Source organism: Piliocolobus tephrosceles, chromosome X (genome assembly GCF_002776525.5).
Source record: "Piliocolobus tephrosceles isolate RC106 chromosome X, ASM277652v3, whole genome shotgun sequence".
In the NCBI taxonomy this organism is placed as follows: domain Eukaryota; kingdom Metazoa; phylum Chordata; class Mammalia; order Primates; family Cercopithecidae; genus Piliocolobus; species Piliocolobus tephrosceles.
The window spans coordinates 73,302,016-73,323,099 of record NC_045455.1 but is presented as its reverse complement, the minus strand read 5'-3'; the positions used below and the strand labels follow the sequence as shown (position 1 = coordinate 73,323,099).

The 21,084-nt window shown below is 38.8% G+C and overlaps 1 protein-coding gene across 10 annotated transcripts in view; it reads right to left on the bottom strand.

The window, feature by feature from the left end:
* ENOX1 (ecto-NOX disulfide-thiol exchanger 1) overlaps nt 1-21,084 on the bottom strand; it is a 566,136-nt gene that overhangs the window by 361,776 nt on the left and 183,276 nt on the right. The window lies entirely within an intron of this gene.

Sequence of the window (21,084 nt, the reverse complement as noted above, 5' to 3'; positions counted from 1 at the left end):
TATTTCTGAAAAATATAGAGCAAAGACTAAAAGCTAAGAACCTTGAGTTATTTGTACTAAATGTTATCTAGTATCATTTGAGAGATGAATAATAAGATACTGTCTCCACTCTCAGAAGAGAAGGTATAGATCTTTGAAAAATTTAATAATTTACTGAATTATATTCTAAATAAGTTTCAATGTTCATACGTGTGAAAATGCTTTGTGAATTAAAAACTACCATACAATTTAAGGGCATGACATTATTATTTTTGGAGTTAGTTTATCACTTATGGCTAAAACCCTATCAATTCTTATTTTTTCAGTGACCAGGTCCAGACCATCAAAATAAGAATGAGCAGAACAATGAGCCCTCCCAGAGGAAGAGACAGCCAACGGAAAATGTTATTCCATCCAAGAAATCAATTTGTTTATTCATTATTTGAACAAAGTATTTCCATGCCAATTCCTCATTGGTCTCTCCAAGGTCTTTTTGTTTTTTAACTCACCATAGCAGATGGAGGAAAACATGTATACAACTAAAACCTGATAGCATAATTCATGGACTGGAAGTTAGGGTAAAAACAACATAACCAAATCCTTAACAGGAAGGTCAGTATCAAGACATATTCATTATACTTTGAATGGTTATCAAAATACATGTGTATATGCAAATCAGTACCATGTGCTTTTTCCGGGTCAGTATTTTTTATCTAATTTACTTATGTTATTATTTTTAAACTGTGATCTTCAGCGCAGTGAGTTCTATCACTCTCCCTTTTATCTAGTCCTGTTATAATAATTTTCAATGTTTAATACGCTTTAACATGGGACAAATCATATCCAGGAAATAAACTGCTTACCAAGAGGCACTTTGTTAAAAAAAAAATTAACTGCCTGAAATGATTAACTTAACTGTAAAAGTTCATTTCATCCCTGTCTACATGTGGCTTGATAATTAATTAATTAATCTTATATTTATGAAAAATAGGAGAAAGAGAATCATAAATGTTCATAATTTAGAGGAAAGGAACCAAGACACAGAGAGATGAGTACTTTGTAGATGAGGGATCAGTGCTTAATCTACACGTCTACTCTATTCCCATAGCCTGCAAGGAAGAGAAACAGAATTTATAAAGTAGATTTGTAAATCCTGATAACATGAGTCAGGATATGATTATGTAACTTCAAATATCTTTGCATTTAACAAGCTAGAAACCCAGAGCTTGATATTTATTGAATTGTATACATGGCTTTTCCTGGTTTCTTGTTTACAATACATTTTATGGCAGGAGATTTAGATTTGTGAATTCTAGCCAGACTGCTCTCTAATGAGGCTACAGCTTGTTTGAGTTTTAAAGCTTTATGACATTTATAGATGTTTACTTTGCGTCTCTAAAAAACACAGAAATGCTCCCATACTACAAAAATACTGATCTCTAAACTTTCAAAGCATAATGCAAAAAATCCCTAGGTGACAAATCTTTCTCTGGGATAGAGTAATACTTTTTTCAGTTCTTTGACAAGTAGCACTAGTATTTATAAACTTGAGTTACATAGGATAGTATATAACTACAGCAACAATATTTTGAGAGAAGGTGTCAGATAAATGCTTTGCCTGAAAAGGCTAATCCAGAAAACTTTTTTCCCCTTCCTTTTGCATAAAACCTCTTGAGCAGCCAACAGGCACAAGACAAATTGCCCACAGAGAGTGGCACACACTGAGAACACACAGTATCTGACTTAAAATTCCAGCTTTTGCCAAAGAAGAATTGTCTTCAGCAGCCATGTCAGGGTGCCCTGTGAAGAAAAACAGAGACTCCTCTGGTCTTTTCTGTCATTAAGTGTGAGAAAATAATACCTTAACCAAACTAGTGTGGTGGTGACTACCTCCTCCAAGATACATTTTGATAAAGTGGCCCACTCCACTTGAGCTGCTAGGGGTTAAGCCAGATCACAAGTTGAGAGGAGGCAGAGCAATGCCAAAAAGAAATAACCCCGAATGAGGCACCCCTAGCACAGTTACCAATTCCAGCTTCAGCCATTCTTTTATCTAGAGCGGGTCCTAAAACTCCAGAGTTTTTTTTCTGGGTCTGCCAAAATTCAAGTTCCTACACTAATTTGTTGATTTGGGTCTATTAGTATAATTATTATTTTCATCCCCACATTTGAAACTCATTCTATGAGACTAAACAGAAGAAGGCAAACAGATTTCATTTCAAAAGCCAATTTTTATCTATTACTAGTGGTTGTCTTAGGGGTCTGATTTGAGCAGAATTCTGAGGCTGAGCATGGTGAGAAAGTACAACCTAGTGATTTCATGATGTCTGCTAGCTACAGGTATAGGTGTGTCAGATCCCGAGGGCTTGCAGCATGTGTAGGCAATAAAAAAAAAAAAAAACGTTTGTTGAAACTTTGGCTTTATGCAGAATGGCCGAGGTCTCTTTGGAAAAGAAGCTTTAAAAACATAGGAAATTGACAATCAATGGCTATACGCCCTTAGATAGAAATGCAGCCATCCACTTACTTACCTTTCATCTGAAATACCTCACTAGCCCTTCCTCACCTCTTTCCAAGCTACACTGATATAAAAATGACCTTTCTAATTTGGAACATGGTTGCTTTTTCCATCCCTGGTTCCTTATTCTCCTAAGGCTCTCTTAGGAAGCATACCACACAAGCATATAAAAACCACCTAGGGTGGACAGATAGATAGATAAATTAGACAGAGGAGTGAATGGATGGTAGGTAGGTGGGTAAGTAGAGATAGACAGATAGATAGAACTAGGGCACTTTCATTAATCAATTTGCTGGTTATTCTCTGCATTCTGTTCCCTTGCATCAATATCTCAGACTCTTTGCTATGGCTCACAGACCTGGGTTCTCTTCTTGAAACCTTTGATTTCATTGTAGCCCATAGATTAAGATAAAAGAGACTCCTAGTGACACTCTCAGAAGAGGAAGGGTCTTCTGGCATTACTGCATGAAGAGGCAGATTGAGACGACAACTCATCCTTTATTAAAATATTTTCCTTAGAATATAAAGGGCAAGCTCCTTGGTGATTGCAAAAAAAAAAAAAAAAAAAAAAAAAAAAACTGTCTTTCTCCATCTGGTCCCTGCTGTTTTGCTCGGCTTCATACAACCAATCCTCCTTCTCCAAGAACGAGCCTTTTAAAGCTTCCTCACTACACCATGATGTTTCTAAAGTTCTACTTCTCTTCACGTGGTGTTTTTGCTTTTTTGTCTGCTTGACAAACTCTGACTTGGTTTTGAAAACCTGGTTCATAATCATCCCACACCACGCCCTGGAAAAAGTTAATCATTCCCTTCTCTGGGTTAGCTCTGCACCGTTCCCACAAACATTTCTATAGTTGCATGAATCATGTGCTTTGTTAGTTTAAATTAATATCTGCGAACTGGTTGAGAGAGGAACTTTGTCTTAATTTTCTGTTTTCTTAGCACCCAGCACAGTTTAGGACACATTGAATATAACTGAGGATACCTTTGAGATTTTCCATTTGGGAGAAAAAGCGAATAATGATGATATTATCCAAGAAAGGAAAATGAAAAACAGGAGCAGATTGCATTGTGAGATGCCATTTGTTTCATTTGGAGATATTTATGTTTCAAAGTTCCAGTTAGATGTGCCACAGAAGAAATTAGAGAGTTGGGAAATCTGGGCTTAGAGTTGGGAAAGGGGGTTGGAGCTATAGATGGTCATCTGAGAGTCAGCAACACATAGGTAGTAGCGGAAGCCATAGATGCATATAGAGAACCTAATGAAAGACTAGAAAAAGTGGCAAGAACCCTGTAGATCACTAAATGTTTGGCTCCAAATTTAGGAGCCAATGAAGAACATGTGGATAGATGAAGACTGGGAAGAACGATAAGGAAGAACCTAGAGGACCTCAGAGGCCAAGGACATTAAAATTTAAAATAAGAAGGGGTATCGACGATGTTAGCATCTCATAATGGTTAAGGGGGATGAAAACTAAACAGATGAGATGAATTTTCTAATATGAAGAAAGGTGCATTCAGGGCAAAGCAAGACATCATTGAGAGCAATTTCAGTAGAGGAAAAGCCCAGGGTAGAACAGACTGCAGTCAGTCGGAGTGAATGAGTACCTTTCATCCAGACTCATTACAGAAACTATGGCTTAAGCAGGAAGCCCTCAGTGGCCATCTGGGTGGGAAGTGGAGGGGAAGAGGGATGGAAAGGTGTGGTGAGAACCAATTAGCTAATGGGCAAAGCAGGAGGGATGCTACGGTTTGCACAACAACATTTCACATATTGTATATTTTAGGCAAGATGTCCCTAGGCAAATGGTTCCATAATACCTTTTGTTGATAAATGCCTATTCCCTCATTCCTCATGTTTCTATAAAGGGGAAAGAACACCAACTCCACCAGAAGATACAGTCTCTGGCTTCTCATTCACTTCTTAGAAAGGAATAATTTATCTGATTTTTGAGTTTGGGAGAAGAAATTAAACTTGTCTAGCTCACCATCTTCCTCCCTTAAATTCATAAGACGCACAGAATCTCCTATTCTGTTATGCTTTAAGCCACCTGCCACAGCAGGGGAGGATGATGGCTGTCTACCAATGCCTGTCACTGGGGGCTCAGTTTACATTGAAGGGAGTTGTATTAAGTCCATGTGATCACAGATATAAGTCACATTCTACAATTCGGTCATGTTGGTAATAAAGCTCATGGTATACACTCCATTTGTCTCACTCTCATGTTTGTTTCTCAACTAGATGTGAACTCAAGGTGGGAATTGGTGCTTAATTATCATTGCCTTAAAACCTTAAAATTAGGCTGGGCACGGTGGCTCACGCCTATAATCCCAGCACTTTGGGAGGCCAAGGCAGGCAGATCACCTGAGATCGGGAGTTCAAGACCAGCCTGACCAACATGGAGAAACTTCGTCTCTACTAAAAAAAAAAAAAAAAAAAAAAAAAAAATTAGCCAGGTGTGGTGGTACATGCCTGTAATCCCAGCTACTCGGGAGGCTGAGGCAGGAGAATTGTTTGAACCCTGGAGGTAGAGGTTGAAATGAGCTGAGATCATGCCACTGCACTCCAGCCTGGGCAACAAGAATGAAACTCTGTCTCAAAAAACAAACAAAAATCAAACCTTAAAATTACACTTCAAGGAGATCATTTAAAAGTATGAGAAATATAAGACCTCCAATTCCTCATCTGTGAGATGAAGGGGCTGAAGTGGATAATCTTTAAGTTCCTCCCAGCAATCTCTACACATTTGTAGATATGCGTGTGCATATCAGACAAGCGGTGGGGTGGGGCAGGTGGCACAGGGGGAGGGTGTGGGGGCAGGCAAGGAGTCAGACAATCTCAGGCAAAAGGTAAGGGAGGATTCAAAGCAGGAGTTGGCAGTCACCAGAGGAGTGAGCAGAAAGGTCTCCTAGGCTGAAGAAAAATTAAGAGATTCAAGGGCAGCTTACTTATCAAGAGCATTTTCTGAGACAAAAATGAAGGTTGCTATATAGAAACAAAAATATATATATACACACACACATATACATTATAATACATAGAGATAAACAAAAAGCAAAATACTGAATCAGGCTGGAAAAAAATTCTCCCCAATTCACCAGCCCTTCCGTGCTCACATAAGCCCCTTCCCTCATTAGATTATAAGATTTTGTACCTTTGCACCTAAATTTTCCAGGAGAAAAAATGAATAGGCCACAAAATGCCTAAAAGCAAATGCTAGGAATTGTTTGGCTCAAATAACAAAACAGAGACCCTGAACTAAGATGAGGATGGTGGAATATTATTTTGCTTTCTTGCCTGTTGGAAGCACTAAGACATTTCCAATTCCAACATTCCACAGACCAAGAGGCTTACTTAGGTGAAGAGGGTTTCCGGGCTCACAGCTCAGTGAAAACAGTGATGATCCAGGGGAGTCAAGGCACGCATGTCTTCAACACTAATGGATTTCAGCTGATTCGTCAGTGAACGTTTCTCAGACCAAAGTGGAGAAAGCAATTTTGTCTTCTATTAAACAGAAATCTCACTCAGTCTTGCACTGAATTCTTTCACAGAAAATCACCGCTCTTCTGCCTTTTGTGACGCACAAGGTCTCCAGCGGGTGCTCTCCAGAGGTGGAAGGAAGGTGTGTTCTGTGCAATGCATCAGTTGTTATGTGTTCCATTGTGGCAACTGTGATTCGCAAGGGCATAGCTGAGCCACCACAGCTTTCAGCTGTAATCCTCCTGGAATCTATCCCTGCTGTTAGAGGGATAATGATCTGGTTATCCCTGAGGCCAGTTCTTGCCATTTTCACATAAAAATCACCTCTTGCATAAGACATGGAATTTAAAACCATCTCCTCATACATATCATTGAGTCACTTCATTACCTCTGGGACATATATAAATTATGCATTCTTTGATTCTCTTTAAATTTTTAGAGGCTCATAGGGACAGTGAAGGATCTCACTGGCACTAAAAATATAAGGCATTCCAGAAAGAAACAATAACTTGTGTGATATTAACTGCTACTAGTGTTCCAAAGGCTCCCTGCTTGGTCAAGGAAATCACACAAAGCATGGGAAACTAATAGCAGGCTTGCATGCTAATGACTGCCGCTGACAAGGACTCACTGAATGTCACGGCCTCACATCCTCATGCTATTCATATTTCTTATCTCAGTGACTTCTCCTTTCACAGGACTGATTTATTTCTCTGAATTGGCACCCTTCTGAGTATCTGCAACCAAGAAGGCACTCAAAAATTAGAACCCACACGCCCTTATTCCCATTTCTTTCTCCAATCCCATGCCTCAATATTAAGAGAGTTATTTGTCTATACCACAGAAATACTGTTTTATGAATTCTCTGGAGCTTGCTTGATTTTACCTTTAGATGCATCCAAGACTCACTATCATACATGCATTGATGTTAGAGAGGGGGTGGCATTAGCATGAATAAAATGCAATGGCTGTCACTGCAAGAATGAAGAAATGTGTGTGTTCTCATGCCCTACCATTAAGATGAATTCACAGATGTAAGCTAGCAACACAGCACTACAACTATGTTACCCAGACACCCATGGAGGGCTACACGTGTTTCATTCCATAATCCCCATTCAATATAAATATGGCTAACATTCCGTAAAGATTCAAACCCATAGTATGTTGTTCACCTCCAAACTGGAAAAAATCCTAGTCCTGTCACAGAAGTGAATTCAGTTGCTTGATCTTTAGAGCTGCTGATAAAAGTTTGAGGAGTTCCCAGACTTATGGGTAAAGTGAGATAAACTTTAGTATCCAGCATTAAAGGCCTCCTGAGGCAAAATACGTTGTGCAATATTAATTTTTCAAGTTAAAAATTGGAGGTATTTGAAAACCACTGTTTCCCCAAACAGGAAGGAAAACCACTGTCTGGGTGGTAAAATGTGCCAATTCTGTACAAAATGCCTTTAAGCCCTTGACCTAATGAGGTTAGTGACAGGGATATGGATGACTAGAACAGAAAATGAAACTCAGTAAGAATTTTGTTCATGAACTGCCATATTTCTCCTGTCATTTAACCAATTTTCCCTCTCAAAATTACAACATGGACTGCAAATCTTCAAGGCTAATGCTTCATATGACAGACTAAGTGCTATTTAAAATGTAATAATATATCTGTCAATCTGATAGGAAAAAACAAGAGGCCAAGTGAAGGACTTTTCAGGTAGACATGGGTCCTAAAAGGTTATGAAGATGGCAATCGGGAAAGCAAGCCACCACACAGCTTTTCCCATCCAATTAGTAAAAGTGCCGTATTGTCAGCGAGTTCTACAAATGAAAGAATCCTTTCAGCCTGAGCACTCAATGGTGTATACCCACTCTATTAAGTGACCTTCATTGTACAATACATTAATTTCTACTAAAATTAATGTTTTGGGTTAAAATCAATGCTTAGAGGACATTAATGGAAATGATTTAATATGTGTGTCATGTATACTGTTTCAAAAGTTTTTAATCTTTGTAATTTGCTACAAACCTAAATTATAAGAGAGGTGGAAGAACACTCAGAATTCTAAAACTCCCACTGCTGACTAAAACATACCACTTTTGTTTTCCACCTTCATCTCAGTCAGGGCATCTGTGTTATTTTAATCTGCCATGCCTGAATTATCAGTAAAGAGAAAACACTGGTTTCCTACAAACATACTTTATCATAGTAGGGGACTTTCCCTCTAGACTCACTGTGTGGATATTTTCAAGGATTCACGCGGAGACACTGGGTGTGTACGACTGAGGTTATTTAAGATTTTCCCACAGTGACTGGCATCCACGTGGAGAGACACCAAATTTCATGCCTCTTCTTAAGCAGTTCTGAGGCGGGGAAGGCAGGGAAGGAAAAGCAGTGCGCCTGGGAAGACAGCATGACGAGAGAGCCACATTCTGCTTAGGAGCTTATTACTTTAAAAGTTCACCTACGATTGAATTTAAAATTTGTTTTAAGCACCTATAATGAAAGAACATTTTAGATCTTGGGAGAAAAGGTACAAGTGTCCAGCATGGAGTGAATCACTTGGCCCTTTAATATTTAACTTCACTGAAAAAGAAACCCTGTGAAGTCATCTTAAAAGAACACAGGGGACTACACAGGACTTTCACAATTGATGGTATAATGAGAACCATTAGGAAGTTTGACTCCATTTGACATCTTAAATCTCTGAGTCCTCCTTGCAAAAGGAAGCAAACAGTACCTGCTTCCCAAGTGAGAGTTGAGCGGAAAGTCTGCCAAAATGAGACGGTTTTCAGAAAACAAATTTCAGTTAAGTCCAGGAAGCCACACCACTACTGCTTTCTCTATTCTATTCACATGCCCTGCACCTGACAGATGGGAAATACATCAACTACATTCCGGGCAGAGGTAAGTGACACAGAAGATTTCAGTAGGTAGTGTTCAGGTCACACCTTCCTGAACAACTGGTTTTATTAAACTGTTCCTAAGAAGAACCTCTGCCTTCCTGTTGACCTTAAAATCTTCTCAAGAGGATTATAACACAAGATGCTTTTATATTGTGGTTATTAACAGCTACCATTTATCCCAGAGGCTCAAAACAATAGGATGAGGATTGTTACCAGAAGAATAAGACATAGATTCCTCGGTAATTTAGCAAATTTCCAGCTGTGGTACTCCTTGCCCAATAAAATGCTTGGCTAACCCTTTGGTATTTTACTCCAGGTTCCTCTTGTGTAAAGTCAACCAACACGAGTGGCCTGACAGTCATTATGGTGATAAGGGATGATATTCACTTTGATTATATTTTCGAGGTAAATGCCTGGGCAAAGAATATAAGAAACCACATCCTAGCAATATGTTGTAATACATAAGTTTCTAAAAACTAAAAAACAACTAAAAGAATGTACATTCCATTGAAATGTACTGACCCTTGTGGTCTAATGAGAAATGTAACAGAAGACAATGAAACAAAAAATATTTTCTTCAATTAATAACACAACTCAGGAAGAAACATTAAGAATTAAGAAAAAGGACTCATAAAAAGCAACCAGAGTTAACTGTCTAAGAAATGCATATCTAACCCCATCACTTCCCTACTTAGACTGGCACCAAATCCTTAATGCAGACTGTTGCAATAGGACAACAGAAGCTATTAAAGGGTTTTGAACTGGGAGGGGAGGGAAGCATGCAATCTGTCTTCCTACTTCTAAGACTCAATCCACTTGCCGCTAATTTCTGCTTTCTCTAGGAAAGCTTCCCATAGCTGACAAGGCAGTTAGATTCCCTAGAGTATCATCTTGTAGGACTGTATACTTTTTCTTGACACTTATCACACTTCCAATTACTTTTTCAATGTCTCTCTTCTCAGACCTGTGATGAGCAATATGGCAGACGGAAGTCACATGTAGCTATTGAGCATTTGAAATGTGCCTACTTCACAATAAGATGTGTTCTAGCGGAAAACATGCCAGATTTGACAAACTTAGTACATACTGCTACAGAAAAAAAAAAAAAAATGGGGCCCCTGCAGAAACCTTGATTTTAGCCCATGAGACCAATTTTAGTCTTCTTAGCTTTAGTAACACAAGAGAATAAATTTAGGTTGTCTTAAGACACTGGTCTACAGTAATTGTAACAGTAGCAATAGAAAACTAATACATGTGGCTTCCAGAAAGATTAAATTACATATATAGATCGCATAGTATTTCTATGGAAAGCACTAGGCAAGAAAATGTCTGTTTTGTCAGCTGCTTCATGTTCTGCACCCAGCATGCTTCCTGATACATATAGTCAGTCCAAAATAGTGTGGATTAAACAAAGAAATTTAAAGAAGGTTTTATCCCCTTTATAATTCATAATTCAATCATTATTCCAATAAAAAATTATTAAGTGTTTACTCTGAACCACACATTGTGTAAGGCACTGAAGATAACAAGTATAATAAGAAGTGGTTGCCAGAGGATGGGAGAGAAGGAAAAAAGGAGCAACTGCTTAAGTGGTATGGATGTTCCTTTTAGAGTGATAAAAATATTTTCTTTTTCTTTTTTTTTTTTTTTTTTGAGACAGAGTCTCGCTCAGTCGCCCAGGCTGGAGTGCAATGGCGTGATGTCGGCTCACTGCAACCTCTGCCTCCTGGGTTCAAGTGATTCTCCTGCCTCAGTCTCCTGAGCAGCTGGGATTACAGGCATGCACCGCCACACCTGGCTAGTTTTTGTATGTTTAGTAGAGATGGAGTTTCGCCATGTTGAACAGGCTGATCTCAAACTCTTGACCTCAGGTGATCCGCACGCCTTGGCCTCCCAAAGTGCTGGGATTACAGGCATGAGCCACCGTGCCTGGCCTCAATATTTTCAAACTAAATAGCAGGACCAGTGTCTGGAGAGGGCTGTCTCCACTTCCAAGATGGCACCTTATGGCTGTATTCCCCTAAGGGGAGGAATACTGTGTCCTCATGTGGCAGAAAAGACAAAAGGGCAAAAGAAAGAAAAGAGAAATTCCCTCCATCAAGCTATTTTATAACAGCACTAACCCATTCATAAGAATGAAGCCCTCGCAACCCCAAATCCTCCCAAAGGGCCCCAGCTCACAACACTACTGCTTTGGGGACCCAGTTTCCAACACATGAATTTTGGGTGAGTCCTCCAGACCATAGCATTAACCATGCAAACTGTAGAAGGAGGAGTATTCCAGACAGAAAGCTCATTTATAGCATCCCTAGATGGCTCTTCAAACTCTTGGCCTTCTATATTAACTGACAACTTTCTGCTTCCTTGCCCCATCCTGATTGATAGTTCTTAAGAGAGTAAAGCCTGAATCTTTGAAGTCATAGTCACCATAATTATCTACAGTCACAGAGCCCAAGGAACAAAAAGCTGTTCAAAATGGGAAACTATAAGAAAAAAAAAGGAGAACAGGATCCAGAGACTCGATCAACTCTATGGGCAATTCAACAAAATATGCATGTAATATATAATCAGAGAGAAGAAAGGAAGAAAAAAACCAGGTTTGCTTAGACTTCACCTGACAACACAGGACAGCCATTTGAAACAATGCGGCTTCTAATACAAATAAGATATAGAGCCCTAAACACAATTTGGGAAGGAAAACAAGAGGTCATAAAATCACAGGATATACATGATGGCAGATAGGGCCATTTGGCTTCTCATGTGGCTGGGAAAGATTTAAAAACAACCTGGGGATATCAGTGAAATTTATTTCAACTAAGAATTGATGCAAACAACTGTACACTAGATAAAAAAGAAGTGGTAATTTGAGGAAAATGTATTATATTTGTGCTCTAGAATAATGTTTACAAAATTTTTTGATACATTTGAAAACTTTTATCTCTAATTCTTAATAATAAAATGCTAGTAATTCATACTTACTATGCTTATAACAAAATTTACCTAATACTTAATACAATGAAATTTATCCTCAGTTCACGTGTTATCTTCTCAGAAAGGCCTTTCCATCAGAGTAGCACCACTCAAGAGGTACAATCAAATCCCCTTGCTTTATTTCCTTCAGATTTTTACCTGACACTTTTTTGTTCACAATGCATCACTTTTCTGCTTACATTTGCCTCCTCTGTGTAGAATGTAAGCTCCGTTAGAGCATAGCTGGTATGGTCTTATTCACGGCTTTGTCTGCAACCACCACTAGTAGAGTCCCAACCCTTAGTAGGTACCTTTGTAGAATGAATGAATGAATACAAAATCAAAATATTATTGTTTGACTTAATTCCACCTTTGATCTCCTCCCCCAATGATATATAAAATTTTATAACTGGAAAATCTGTTAATTTTATTTCTATTCTAGGAGTCTTACTAGATTTAATAGGTATTATAGAATTAATTAAGCACATGAGACCAGAAATCATATTCCTAGATAGGAATTCTAGTTTCTTCATTTGTTTTTTCCTTCTACTTGAGTGGCCTTGGGTAAGCTACTTAACTTTCTTATGACTTAGTCACATCATTAAAATCAAGTGATTAATATTAATATTAGCTATGTCATAGGGTTGCTTGAAGACTCAAAGTATAGAGAATAGTGTCTGCGATCTACTAAGCACACATTAAATGTAAATTCCATAACGGGTTGAAGTCGTAAATGAGGAAGAATGGTGGCTTAACAAAATGTAGGATTTTCTATCGTCTCAAAGAAACAGATGGTTTTAGGAATAAGTTATCTGTACCCAGAGGTGTTCAAACAGAGATAATTATCCACTTGATGGGGATATTAGAAAGAAGATTTATATATCAGAAATCCAATTACATTAGATAACTTTTAACAGCTCCCTCTCTACTCTTACAACGCTAAGCTCCCATTGTAAACTGAAGCTGAGAAGTACACAGTACAATTCCCAGATGCAAAGGCAATGTGCATTTCAGTCTCCAATATCTAGCAGATGCATTTCTACTATTTTCACAAGGGATTCAGCGTCTTCTCTGTACTTTCAGAACTTCCTGTTTATCTTTCACTATCTGTGTCTATGTTCTTGATCTCCCCATAAGACCACAAGAAATCAGGGTGGAGGAACACGGGAAATGGAGCACAGGCATTCTGGGAGACAGAACACTGAGAGCTATGCTTGCTCAGAAGGCTCATGGTAAAGAAAATTGAGGGCAAACCTGAAGGGGAAGAATTGCAAAGACTTTGAGATCTTCAAATAAGTCAAAAAACAAAACGAAACAAAAACACCACAATTCTTAATTAGAAAGGAAGAATTTAAATATATCCAAATTCAAAGCAGCCCGTATTCTACCATAAGTAGAGAGATAGGAAATTGGAAACCAACTGACATCTCCCAAAGTGGTCCTAGAGTAGGAAAGAGTTCAAGTTGTTTTCGCAGGTGCCCACCAATATAGCCAGCAAGGAGGGCAGGGGTAGGGTGGGGAGGGCTGTGAAAAGGGGTGCACCCACATGCAAGCAGCTAGTAATCATGCCTTTCTCAAAAGAAGAGAGACCTGAAAAATCTAAATCCAGGTGCAGACTTGAGAATGAGAATGAGTCAGTGGGCTTCTACATGGACATCACCAGAACATTATCTGGGATATTCATGTCCTTGAGCTCTACAAAAAGATTCCAAAACATCTGCTATACCAGAAAAGATCAGTTAAATGACATTCTACGTTAATATTTATGTTAACTGGGTTTTATCATATTCACATTATCTAAAAATCAGCAATTTATGTGTGCAAAGTTAGTTGACCCTTAGACATTTGGGATTTTTTGGTAAACATTAGTGGACACTTTTGTCACCAACAAGTAATGTTACATAGCATTCACAGACATAGCATGAATTAATTCTCACCAGTGGTAAATTTGGAGCAGCTTCTCTGTGAGGTATTTTCAAGTGCCAACCAAAATAGCTGCACTAAGAACAGTTCTTGTATGCTCAGGTGAATACCTAAAAATACACACTTATTCTTCTTTCTGCAGCAGTGAAAGCCATTTTCACCTCCCCCACAAAAGACTTGGATGTCGGTGTGTGTTAGCCTCAGTTAAGCTGTTGCAAATCCTATGTATACATTTGGGGAAGTTCTTTCAAACTCTGATGAGCTAGACAAAAACTGCTTCAAAATTGTTACAGTCCTTCCTCACTGTTTGCACACAATTTTTGGTAAGCTCATTTTGAGTTCAAAGAACTTGAAAGTTTATTTTTATAGGTAAGGTTCCACCCCCCCCTTTTTTTTTTTTTTTGAGACGGAGTCTCGCTCTGTCGCCCAGGCTGGAGTGCAGTGGCGCGATCGCAGCTCACTGCAAACTCCGCCTCCCAGGTTCTGGCCATTCTCCTGCCTCAGCCTCCCAAGTAGCTGGGACTACAGGCACCCGCCACCACACCCAGCTAATTTTTTGTATTTTTAGTAAAGACCGGGTTTCACTGTCTTAGCCAGGATGGTCTCTATCTCCTGACCTGTGATCCGCCCGCCTTGGCCTCCCAAAGTGCTGGGATTACAGGTGTGAGCCACTACGCCCAGCCTCCACCCTCTCTTAATAGAATTCTTATTTTGTACTGTACGTACAGACATTTGCTTGAGTCTTTAGAAGTTTATTTTAGAACCTTGAGAAGTTTTAACTTTACATATATGTTATTTAGTAAGTCATATTTACATTCAAGAACTTGTCAATTTAATATACTTATCCTTTAGGAGGTTAATTGCAGCAGGTGGTAATAAAAGTAGGACCTTGTGTTGAAATACGATAGATGAATTTATTTTAAGGCTATTGGAAGAGCTAGTTTATTTGGTATACCTTGTATTCTCTTATACCTAAACATATAGCAAAATGGAGAGATATTCAGGTATCTGATCTTAGTTATTTTAGCACTACCTGACTCTTAATGGCTTCCTCTGGCATCAATATTTCATCAGTTTTATTCCATCCCCAGGGAGGAAAAGTCCATTTCTTACATATACAATTAAAAATCATTTTCTAAAAATCTTAACTTTTAGCACAAGACATATAGAACTATCACACAAGTGAGATAAAAAGTTTTAAAAACATTTTCCAAATATCAGTGGTTATCAATTATGAGTGATACTTTCCCTACTCTCCTAGTGGGTATTTTTGATTGTCAAAATAAGCTGAAAGACTCTGTTGGCCTTTACTGTGCAGAGGAGCTAGGGATGCAAAACTTCCTGTAATGCTCATGGCAGCCATGCACAATAAAGGACTGTGCCACCCAAAATGTCAACATGGGGATACAAGAGAAAAATACAGAACCAATTAACAGCAGGAAGTTATTTACCTCTTTCCATCTGTGATCAATCAAGTGGATAAAAAAAATAAGAAATTATACAGAGAATCCAAAAAAACCTAACTAAAATGGTAAATCATATATAGTATGATCTTCATCCATGTATATATCATTATCTGCACCCTGGAAACACAGAACACACGTTCTTTTCCAATATCTACTAAATAGGCACAAAATTTGACAATCTATTATGCCACAAATAAAACATCAATAAATTCCCCAAAATAGAAAAGTATAGAAAGCATTCTTTATCATGATACAATAAAACTATCAATATCTAACAAAACTAGAAGAAATATGTCTCATCTTCTGAAAATTTTAAACTTCCCTCATAATTTTGAGGTCAAGGAAGGAAAAAATTAATAACATGCAGAAAATAACTCTTTTTTAAAAAATCCACAGGATAGCTAAAGTCATGCTGAAAGGAAAATTCATAGATTTAAACAGTTTATTAACAAACATGAAATAATAAAAACTAAATTAAACATTCCATTTAGGGAGTTAAAGGAAACAAAACTACAGAAAACAGAAAAGTAATAAACATACAGAAATATAAAGTAATTGAAAGAAAGTGTATTATTTATTTTCAATAAATAAATTGAGAAGCTGGTACCTAATTTATTCACCAAATCAAGGGGGATAAGGAAGGAGGCTAAAGCAATTACACAAAATAAAAATAATAAGAGCCAGATAACGCCAACATAGAAGACATTTTATCTATTTTTCTCCTTTTTTGGAGACAGGGTCTCCCTCTGTCACCCAGGCTGGAGTGCAGTGGTACCATCATGGCTCACTGCACACTCAACCTCCCAAGCCCATGGGTTGCTCCCACCTCAGCCTCCTAAGTAGCTGGAACTACAGGTGCATACCACCACACCCAGCTAATTTTAAAATTTTCATTGAAGAGACAGGGTCTTGCTATGTTGCCTAGGCTAAAGATGTTTTTAAAAATTATAATTGATTTCTTTGCTCAACTCTGTGCAAATAATTTCAAAACATGGATGAAGGAGATAATTTTCTAGAAAATATCATATGTCAACCTACCTCCAGAAGAGAGAGAAATATTACACTGTCACACAAATAAAGAAAATTGTTAGAGTTATCCCCCAAACTGGACACACATACATGCGTGCGCACACGCGCGCGCACACACACACACACACACAGCCTAGATGGCTTCATAGCACAACTTGCCAAACCTTTAAAATAATAAAAAATTTCAATGCCATTTAAACTCCTTCAAAGCATAAGGGAAAAAAAGACTAGGACAGTTTCCAAGTTCTTTTTATAAAGCAATAGTAACATTGATACCAAAACTTGACAGATTGCACCAAAAAGAAAATTATGGAGCAAACTCATCTAGGAATAGCAATGCTAAAATTCTAAATTAAATATTGACAAATAGAATCCAACAGCAATTAAAAGAATACACCATAACTGAGTGAAATTTATTTTATTCAGGAATGTAAAATAAATTTTTTAAAAAGACCAAAAACTTAGAAATAAATCTATCAACACCAAATTACTCATTATGGCATTCAAAGCCTTTTATAGATGACACAGTTTTCTCTTCCACATTAATCCCACTATTTCAATGACAGTCAAACAATATTACTCACTTTTTCTCATACTTATGCTATTTCCTATCTCTTAACCTCCGCTAATTTTGTATCTATGTTTGGAATGCCATCTGTCTAAACTTCCTCTCAGTTCTAAATATCCTATCTACCCATACAAACCAACCTAAATATTAACTCAAAAAAGCTTCCTTGATTCTTCCAACAGACACCTCTCTTCTGCTGAACAACCAACATGTTACCTTTCTTGCAGCACTCATTATATATATTTAAAAAACATCAGGTCTTCTATTGTCATCAACTAAACACTTGTTATTTTTAGCCATGTATTACACATATTTGTGTAAAGGCTGTATGTCTCCTATTAGGTATAAACTTTTCTTTTCTTTCTTTCTTTCTTTCTTTCTTTCTTTCTTTCTTTCTTTCTTTTTTTTTTTTTTTAGGGTAAGGGCCATGTCTTACGTGCCTTTGTATTCTAATCACTCCAAGGACAAATCCTTCCATACTTAAACATTTTGATGCACGAGCACACAAAAACCCAGATTGTAAAAGCAAACTGAAGACTTGCAAAGAATAGTTTCCCTTAAAATGTAACCACATGTGCATAGGATGGAGCTAGAATATGAAAATCAGCTGGGCACTAGCCATGCCCACCCTGCTATCTTCCTATAGCCAGAATCACAGCAGCATGAACTGCACTCAAGCTCCAGACTAAGAAACTCTAATTACCTTCAGCAAGCAAGTAAACTGACAGTAACAGCTATTGCAGGAGGCAAAAGCATCTACAACCTTCAATTCCAGGCGTGGAAGTGGGAATAAGGAAAGAAGTCGGGAGGGAACTGTTGGTTTCATTAGGTTGTTGGTTTGGAAGCAAGTATTTCACATACACACCCACCCCCCACTATACACACCCATCCCCTTCATATTTTCATTTTTCATACTGCCAAAATATTAACTTGCGTCCTAAAATTTCAGGGAAGATGTATAAGCTAGCGAGAGTCATAATGTCGAGTTTCAAAATGTATGTATAATTTGTTATGCGTGGCAGGGTCAACAGTCCTATCAGAAATGCACCCGGAGGTTTGCTAGGAACAGAATATTAAACAGAGCAGAGGCTACGGGATCTAACATGATACACTGACATTAGGTTAGAACAGTACAAAAATGCCAGATTCCAACCATTGTTGATACACTTCTGGAGAACTGGACTTTCAATACAAAGCTGTTATTCTGGGTGCAATTTTAACAGCAATGAAATACAATGAAATGACAAATCTCTGGTTCATTCTGAATACAAGAGTTCCTGCTTATTTTGAGACCATGTGAACCAAAGAAGTCGACACCACCAGCACTTTGCTTGTAGGCTAATCTAGTAGTGACTTTTCATTTCCTGCTCCCCGTTTTGATCCATCCATCCACAGCTTTAAGACCAGCCTGACTACAATCATTCTTAATGTCACCCAAATCTCCATCTGCAGGCAAGAAGGAGATACCCAGCTGTCCCAGTTTGTTATCCGGATCACAAGCACAAACTGGGATCACTCTCTCCATCCCAATTGTGGTAGGCTGAATAAAGGCCTCCCAAAGATGTGAATGTCCTAATCCCCAGAATCTCTGAACATGCTATCTCATAAGGCAAACAGGATTATGCAGATGTGATTAGGTTACAGATCTTGAGATGGGGAGAATATCCTGGATAATCTCGTGGACTCTATGTAATCACAAGGGTCCTATAGAGAGGGAGGCAGAAAAATCAGTGTTAGAGTGACTCAATGTGAGAAAGCCTTGACTGGCAATTGCAAATTTTGAAGATGGAAGGGGGCCATGAAGCAAAAAATGTGAACAGCCTTTAGGAGCTAGAAGAGGAAAGGAAAGGTTCTCCCCTAGAAGGTCGGGAAGGAGGGCAGCCCTGCTGACACCTTAATTCAGCCCACTGAAACCTGTTTCAGACTTCCGACTTCCAGAGTTGTAAGATAACATATTTATATTGCTTTAAGGCACGAAATTGGTGGCAATTTGTTACAGCAGTAATACGAAATTTATAGACAGACAATTCCATTCTTGGTCTATAGCACCACCTCAAAGCATCCTTATTCATTGATCGCTCACAGTTAACCACCCTGCCACTTGACTTGCCAAGACCTATTGATTCTGCCTCCTAAATTCTTTTAAGTTTTTTTTTTGCTTTTGTTTTTTGAAATGGAGTCTCACACTGTGCCCTGGGCTGGAGTGCAATGGCGTGATCTTAGCTCACTGCAACCTCCATCTCCTGGGTTCAAGCGATTCTCCTGTCTCAGCCTCCCGAGTAGCTGGGATTACAGGCTCCTACCATGCCCTGGCTAACTTTTTGTATTTTTAGTAGAGACAGGGTTTCACTATGTTGGCCAGGCTGGTCTCAAACTCCTGAGCTCATGATCCACTCCCCTCAGCCTCCCAAAGTACTGGGATTACAGGCGTGAGCCACCGTACCCGGCCAAGTTTTGTTTTATTTTTATTTACTAACTAATAACAATTGTTGATATTTATGGGGTACAATGTGATGTTTTGATACATATGTACACTGTGAAATGATCAAATCAGGCTAATTAGAATATGCATCACCTGAAATATTTATCATTTCTTTGCGGTGAGAACATGTGAAAGCCTGTCTTTTCCTAAAGCATCTATGTTCCATCCATCTTTCCTTGTCTCCACAGCTACTCCCTGAGAGAAACCTTCAGCCTATGGCTCCTTACTGTTCTCCCTGCATCTGCTCAAGCCACTCCCTTCTCCAACCCAAGCTGGGCAGGCCATTCACCAAACTGCCCCAGAGGGTCTTTCTAAGACATAAATCTGAAATATCTCAAGACAAATGGTTTGCCGTTGACAGGAGAATGACAATCACCTTTCTTTACCTGATAAAATGTCTTTCACAGTTTGACACCTGCCTAAGCATCCAACTGTAATGTCTGCTTCCTGGTCAAACTTGCTGCGCCACCAGCATGACGTTCATATCTGGTGTTTCATCACGACTCTGTGCCTTTGTCTGCTGAGTTCTCTCACTGCTCCTCTAACTGCCAAACCCCTAAATATCTTTCAGTACTAAACCGTGTTGGAGGGCTCTTGACAGTGAGCTCCTTGAGGGCTAGGACCTCTCTTCATCTCTTTGTCTGCAGTGGCTACCTGAGACCTCCCTCTGAATGAACAGGAGGGATAAGACTTCCTTTCTCATAACCACTAGCCTACCTTCTTTCCTGCCGCATTAGCTTACTTTTACTTTCAGCTCATATTTGGCCTTGGAATTACTTTCAGAATTAACAGCTGATACCTGCCCGGTCAGACACCATGTCCTCACACTCCTGTGTTTTCAGTGAGCAGGTGCGAGATTTAAGAACAGTGAAACAGGCAGTGGCTCATGCCTGTAATCCCAGCACTTTGGGAGGCTAAGGTGGGCGGATCACAAGGTCAGGAGATCGAGACCCTCCTGGACAACATGGTGAAACCCTGTCTCTACTAAAAATACAAAAAAAAAAAAAAAAATGAGCTGGGTGTGGTGGCACGTGCCTGTAATCCCAGCTACTCAGGAGGCTGAGGCAGGAGAATCGCTTGAACCAGGGAGTTAGAGGTTGCAGTGAGCCAAGATCGTGCCACTGCACTCCAGTCTGGTGACAGAGGGAGACCTCTGTCTCAGAAAAAAAAAAAAAAAAAAGAAATAGTAAAAGAACAATCAGCCCTGATATCCTGGCCACTTATTCTAATGCTAAGACCTTCACCTTAAAAGACAGATTTAGGGTAAGAAGCACTTGTCAGTCTCAATTTTGCTCCAGATGACGACCCACACAAAACTACTTCTATGGTTTCCTTTCTTGGTTATAAAGAATTCCACTTTCTTTCAATTTTCAGCATAGATAACTTTTTTACTTTCAAATCATCCATTACTTTTCTCTGGCCCATCTCCAATTTCCTAACATTGTGTTTAAAATATGAAGCTCAAAATTAGGCTCTAATATAGACCTTATCAATGTTGAACACAGCGAGCAGATTTCATGGTTCTTGTGCACTACATACATTCTGGTTAATGCAATCCCAGATCATGTTCACCTTCTTGATAACAGCCCTATATTGCTGACGCATATCCCTGAGTGACAGGTGAAATGGCTTTTTACCTGTAGAGTACTTACCTGTCAATTCCAGTCTTTACGATGGCTAGGATAGTCTATCAGTAATTTTTTCTGGAATAATAAAAACCTCACCTGTTGCAAAGAGCTGTCTAATGAACTGACAGTATAGCTCATCTTGACT